We start from the raw sequence: 6,958 nt of genomic DNA, 5'->3' as shown, positions 1-6,958 counted from the left end.
TGCATTTCTCTAATAATTAGTGATATTGAGCATCTTTTCTGGAGAAGGCAATGGCAACCCACTCCAGTGTTCTTGCCTGGAGAATCCCAGGTACGAGGAGCCTGGTAGGCTGCTGTCTATGGGGTCACACAGAGTCAGACATGACCGAAGTGACTTAGCAGCAGCAGCAGCAGCAGCAGAGCATCTTTTCATGGGCATGTTAGCTACCCATATGTCTTCTATGGAAAAATGTCCATTCAGGTCTTCTGTTAATTTTTTGATTGGATTATTTTTATGATATTGAGTTGTATGAGCTGTATGCAAAGTTTGGATATTGACACCTTATTGGTCTTATCATTTGCAAATATTTTCTACCATTCAGTAGGCTATCTTTTCATTTTATTAATGCTTTGCTTTGCTGTGTGAAAGCTTTAAAATTTAGTCCATTTGTTTATTTTTGCTTTTAGTTATTTTGCCTTAGGAGATGTATCCAAAAAATATTGCTATGATTTATGTTGGAAGGTGTTCTGTATATGTTCTCTTCTAGGAATCCTATGGTTTCATGCTTACGTTTAGTTCTTTAAACAATTTAGAGTTTATTTTTGTATATGGTGTGAGGAAATGTTCTAATCTCTATTCTTTTACATGTTGCTGTCCAGTTTTTCTAGAGCCACTTGTTGAAGAGACTATCTTTTCTCCACTGTATATTCTGGTATCCTTTGTTATAGATTAATTAACCATAGGTGCGTGGGTTTATCTCTGGGCTTTCTGTTCTGTTACATTGATCTACGTGTCCTTTTTGGTGCCAGTACAGCGCTGTTTTGGTTACTGTAGTTTTGTAGTACAGTCGGAAATCTGAGAGGGCTCTACATCAGCTTTGTTCTTTTTTCCCTCAAGCCTGCTTTGGCAATTTGGGGTCCTTTGTGTTTCCTTGTGGATTTTAAGATTCTTTGTTCTATTTATATGAAAAAATGGCATAGGTATTTTGATAGAGATGGTATTAAATCTGTAGATTTCTTTTAATGATATTATTTCTATTTTCTTCTTAAAACAACTGGCAAAGAAAGCTCTTTGCAACTATGAGATGACCTTGAGGATACTGAGCATACTACCACTTCTTTTTTTTCCTTGGGAAGTGAAAGGACTTTATTATTCAGCCTGTGTACGTTTTTCAAATTTAAGAGTCTTGTGGAGTAGTTGTTTCATAGTATACTATCACTTCTGCCTACACTCTATAGGTTGAAGAAAGTCACAAAGTCACGTTCAGATTCAATGGTTAAGAATGTATAGTCACGTGACAATGGATAGGGATTATCATATTGTGGAGATAGAAACCAGTTTATTAAACCAATCTATGCAATTGCTATTCAAAAAACCTAATTCCTTTCATTCCTCCATTTTCCTCACTCCTCATATCTATTCCATCAGGACATCCTGTTGAATCTTTTGTCAAATTACACACAGAATCCACACATTTTCCTTCTGCCACCCATATCCAAGATACCATCATCTCTTGCCTGGGATCCTAGAGTCTTCTAATTGGTCTTCTTACTTTTTCTCTTACCCTTTACTTATCAATTTTCCTTACTGGATTGCAAGACTGATCTTAAAATGTAAATCAGTTTGTATTGACATTCACTTAAAAATGACTTTTTAATACACTAATAGCCTTGAAAGCCATGTATTATTCTCCTATTTCTCCAATCTTATCTCATTCTGGTTTCTTCTTTATTCACTATGTTCCAGCCCCATGAGTCTTATTTCAGAAAAAACAAAACAAAACTTTACAAGCTCTTTCCTATTTCATTGCCTTTGATTATGCTATTAAATCTCCCTAGAATGCTCTTTTCTTGATTTTTGCCATGACTAGCTCATAATTAACCCTTAAGTCTTAGTATATGTATCATTTTCTGAGATAGGCCTTCTGTGATCCTCCTCTCTAAAGTTTGAAAGTGAAAGTCGCTCAGTCATGTCCGACTCTTTGCATGTATAGTCCTGTACTGTACTGTATAGTCTTTGTACTGTATAGTCCATGGGATTCTCCAGGCCAGAATACTGGAGTGGGTAGCCTTTCCCTTCTTCAGAAGATCTTCCCAATCCAGGAACTGAACCAGGGTCACCTGCACTGCAGGCAGATTGTTTACCAACTGAGCTATCAGTGAAGCCCTCTCTAAAGTTTATCTGCTGCTATTCTCTACCTACCTCTTTGTTTGATTCTATCATAAATCTTATTTGTTGGTTTACTTATCTCCTCAGCTAGAGTGTAAGCACAATGAAGACAAGGACCATTTCTGTGTTGCTCACTGTTGTATCCCCACACCTGGCCTTGACCCTGGTACTTGGTAGGTTAAAAATGTCGAGGGCCTTCCCTGGTGGTCCAATGGCTAAGACTCTGTGTTCCCAATGCAGGGGGTCGGGGTTCCATCCCTGGTCAGGGAACTAGATCCCATACGCCGTGACTCAAGATTCTGCATGTCACAACTGAAAAAGATCCTGTGCGCTGCAACTAAGACCTGATGCAGCCAAATAAATAAATAAATATTTTTAAAATGCTGAATAAGTGAGTGTATTGATGAATAAATGAGATAATGAAGGTGTTATCTGGTGCCGTGGCCGTGGGGAAAGAAAGGAAAGAAAATGTGAAACTTTTTAGACCAGGTTAAATGCCCGATCTTTTTTGAGGCCTTTCCTTATCTCTCTAGTAAGAGATTGAGTATAGTGCCCCATGGCTGAACATCCTCTGATTTTTTTTGTGCCTCATTTGTGGTACGTAACATGCTCTCTTAAAGTGATTGAATGACTACTCTTTCCTGTCAGATTTTCATCTATCTTAAGGCAAAGACTATATTTTATTCATCTATCTCCCACAATATTCAGCACCTTACTTGGTGAATAGTAGACTGAATATATGTTTAGAATGGAAGGATAGGGAATCATCTGAACATTTGCATCTTCAATGATGAGGAGAAGGTTTCTCCATAAATTAGGTAACTGAATAATTTCCCTGTGACTCATCATCTTTGGGAAGGAGGTTTTCCAATCTCATTACAAAAGTTCTTTGTCTAGGGCATGAGCTTGCCATACTTCACTTTCTGAAGTAGACCAAAGAAAGATACAAATAATGGATTAACATTTTTCTAGTATTAGTAATCTCAAGTAAAAGTTTGCTATTTCCCCAATGAATTATAATACAGAGCATTTCCCAGCATATCCCAGTAAGGTCAACGGAAATTACTTGGAACTTGCAAACTTTTCTCCTGGGGGGCGGGGTAGTCGGGGGACAGAAACCCGGTAATAATGTTGAACATACTAAGGAGGCACTTGGTTCCCAGCCAGTCTGTTCCCTGGCCAAGCCCCTCATCCCCTCTTCTTTAGTGTGTGTGGGAATAGGCTTAAGGGGAAGAGAAAGTAGAATCAATGAGACCCTCAGGGCCTCATTAGCATTTTTTACTTAGAGCCCCAGAGGTTCCAAGTGTGGACATCCCAACAGGCAGCTTTACTTCAGATCAATTAAGGCCAGATTCATTTAGAATGAATCTAAATGAATCTCAGGAGGTTAGTTAGTAAGATACCTCTAGGGACTCCCTGAGTGACATGCCTAAAGAGGATCAGGAGCAGCTGGGATTTATTAAGGGAGTGATCAAGGGGCACATGTCCAGGAGAGGTCCCTGCAGATCTTGTTCCAAACATCCTGAGTAGCCTGGCAACTCCAGGGCTAACTCTCCCTGCTACTGTAACTTAAAAACTGTCCCTGAAAGCCTCTCTCTAATCCCACCCTAAATCTTTCCTTTGCAGTCTGTTTTGAATTAGTCAGGATAAGCTTATCTCTGATTTTGGGGTATCCCTGTACATTTCTCTAATCTACCCCAATCACCAATAGCCAGATTAAATCCCTTCTGGAAACAAGACTTTCATCTCATTGTACCCTGCATTATGGATTGTCCGCAATAACAAAAAGTAAAAGCTATTCAACAATAGATTAATTGTAAATAAAATATGGACCACCTATATAATGACATTTTATGCAGTTATCAAAATATTTATGATGAGTTGTTTACTCCACGAATACCTATGTAAGTAATTTTAAGAAAAAAACCAGAATAACGAATTCTAAAGCTATGTGAAATCACATTTTGGCAAAGAATAAATGGAAATATACCAAAATGAAAACCTTGGAAGTATTATGTATATTTCCTACTTGTTATTTTTCTGTAGGGCTTCCCTGGTGGCTCAGATGGTAAAGAATCCGCCTGCAATGCAGGAGACCCAGGTTCAATCTCTGGGTCAGGAAGATGCCCTGGAGAAGGAAATGGCAACCCACTTCAGTAATCTTGCCTGGAGAATTCTATGGACAGAGGAGTCTGGTGGGCTGCAGTCCATTGGGTTACAAAGAGTCAGACAAGACTGAGAGACTAACACACACACACACAATTTTTCCTTAAACTTTTCTATAGTTTCAATAGTATGTATCACTATCATAATCAGGAAAAACACATTAAAATGGTAATGGAGCCATTGAGCACAGAGTTATGATTGTCTGACATAACACCAAAGAAAATGATCAATGTATTGGTTTCTCAGAGCTGTCATAACAAATTACCACAGACTAGGTAGTTTAAAGCAACAGAAATGTATTACCTCACAGTTCTGGAGGCTAGAAGTCCGAAAGCAAGGTGTTGGTAGGTTTGGTTCTTTATGGAGGCTCTGAGGAAGAATCTGTTCCATACAGCTCTCCTTCTGGTGGTTGCTGGCAATCCCTGGCATTCTTTGGCTTGTTAAACACATTACTCCATCATCACATGGGCTTTTCTCTGGATATCTGTGTCCGAATCTCCCCCTTCTTATAAGGACACTAGTCATTAGATAAGGGACCACCCTTATCCAGTATGACCTCATCTTAACTTGATTATATCCGCTAAGACCCTATTTCCAAATAAGGTCACATTCACAGAGAGGTTGCTGGGAGAATAAACACCCAGACTTTACCCTCTGTTCTGTTTCTCATCTCTAGTCAAATGGTAGAACCCAAATGGAAGCCAGAGGGCAAGAAAGCTTATGATGGGGGACCATACACATCATCCTCTGGCCACCAAGCAAGGTGCGGAATAGATTTGTAAGAGTAAAGGGAGCTGTCTAGAACACTGCATATTTATTTAGTGTCATGAATGTTTGGACTGAGGCCTTAGTTTTTCCCTAGAAGTTGTCAAGAGGCTGTTCCTTATCACTTGGGCCTTTTACTTTGCTTCATCAAAGTAATCTTCCTTGATAGCTCAGTTGGTAAAGAATTAGCCTGCAATGCAGGAGACCCTGGTTCTACTACTGGGACGGGAAGATCCCCTGGAGAAGGGATAGGCTACCCACTGCAGTATTCTGGGGCTTCCCTTGTGGCTCAGCTGGTAAAGAATCTGCCTGCAATGCAGGAGACCTGGGTTCAATCCCTGGGTTGGGAAGATCTCCTGGAGAAGGGAAAGGCTACCCACTCCAGTATTCTGGCCTAGAGAATTCCATGGACTGTATAGTCCATGGGGTTGCAAAGAATCGGACACGGCTGAGCGACTTTCACTTTCACTTTCTTTCAACATTCTAACTTCCATCCTCTACCTCTTCATTGTTGTTGTTTAGTTGCTAAGTCACCAGCCTCCTGGTACAAAGACAGTCTCTCCTGGTTTTTGTAAGATTTGCAGGGGTTTGAATTGGGGTGGCCAGGTTGGAAGCTGCATCCGGGCATAGATGATGTTAAACCCAGGTAATAGCTTCATCTTGGTGGTTCCCTCCTTCTTCATGGGTCACCTTGATGAGTTCTCTGGGCGTGCTGGTAGGGAACAGGCACCAGTGCTTGTGGCCCTGAACTAAGGCATCCCAGGCACTGGTTCCCAGAGGGTCGATGTGGATTCCTGTTCCAGAGCTTGGTGGCCCCATCACAAACCACCTGTAAGGGGGCCTGCGCTTCTCTCCCATGAACTGCAGAAGGTCACTGGTGAAAAACTTGGGCACCTTGTAGTCTTCTGAAAGTTTCCTTCTTTGGGGGTGTTCCTCGTAGCTGCTGTCAAAGATGTAAAGGGAGCTGTGATTGTGAGTGCTCTCCATGTACTCGATGTAGTATCCCATCTTCATCTTCACCGAGTACCCGTCCTTGTCCTCACCACACTTGAACTTCTGGTTCTGGTATTTCCTCTTGAGGCGCTCCGTAATCCACTTCTGTGCGGACTGGCCCTCTTGGGTATTCAGCAGAACCAAGGGCTTGTACGGTCTTTCATATCGCTCCACAAATTCTTCCACCGACAGCTGTAAAGCGTCTGTCCTTTCCACATTGTCCACCACGACCTCTGGGTTCAGCGGGAAGCTCTCACAGTAGTTGTGCCGGGTCCAGTCCAGAGAGTCCTTCCGCTCAGGCTGCGCACTCCGCTTACCTCGGGATGCACTTCTTCTCTTGTGATTCATCCTGCAGGTCATCAGCTGGTTCCGCGACGACCTCAGCGCAGCTCGCTTCCTGCCACCAATGCGCCCCCTCCCAGGCTCCAGCAGTGGCACCAAAATCTTAATTTATTTTTAATTGAAGGATAATTGCTTTATAATATTGTGTTGGTTTCTGCCATATATCAACATGAATCAGCCACAGAAATGAAAACTTTTTAACATGAGCTAGAGCAAGGCATCTGAACCGGAGAGATCCTTGTGTGATTTAGAAGATTCTAAATTGGACTTGGATACACAAATTAGGAGCAGATCATGCTCCCAGCTCCTACTTCCAGCCTCACAAATTTAGACTCTGCTTTCTGCTATTACCTTGAAGTTAGACCAACAGTATTAAAAAAAAAAAAAAAAATTGGAGGGAGACATGGCAGAACATCCCAAGCCTGAGGTTGCTTTCTCTAGTCCCTCCTCCAGCTATTCTCAGCCTAAGCAGCTTCTTTCTCACAGAGGACACAGCAGCTTCCATCACTATTCCAAGACAAGTGAGGAGGGAGGTCGGTTGGTT

General features: G+C 41.6%; 1 pseudogene; it reads right to left on the bottom strand.

The window, feature by feature from the left end:
* Nucleotides 1–5,553: 5,553 nt before the first annotated feature.
* Nucleotides 5,554–6,435, bottom strand: LOC133248827 (bifunctional arginine demethylase and lysyl-hydroxylase JMJD6-like; annotated as a pseudogene).
* Nucleotides 6,436–6,958: the final 523 nt, after the last annotated feature.

Source organism: Bos javanicus, chromosome 5 (assembly GCF_032452875.1).
Source record: "Bos javanicus breed banteng chromosome 5, ARS-OSU_banteng_1.0, whole genome shotgun sequence".
Classification (NCBI taxonomy): Eukaryota; Metazoa; Chordata; class Mammalia; order Artiodactyla; family Bovidae; genus Bos; species Bos javanicus.
The sequence above is the reverse complement of the archived record's forward strand: the minus strand, read 5'-3'. Positions and strand labels throughout refer to the sequence as shown.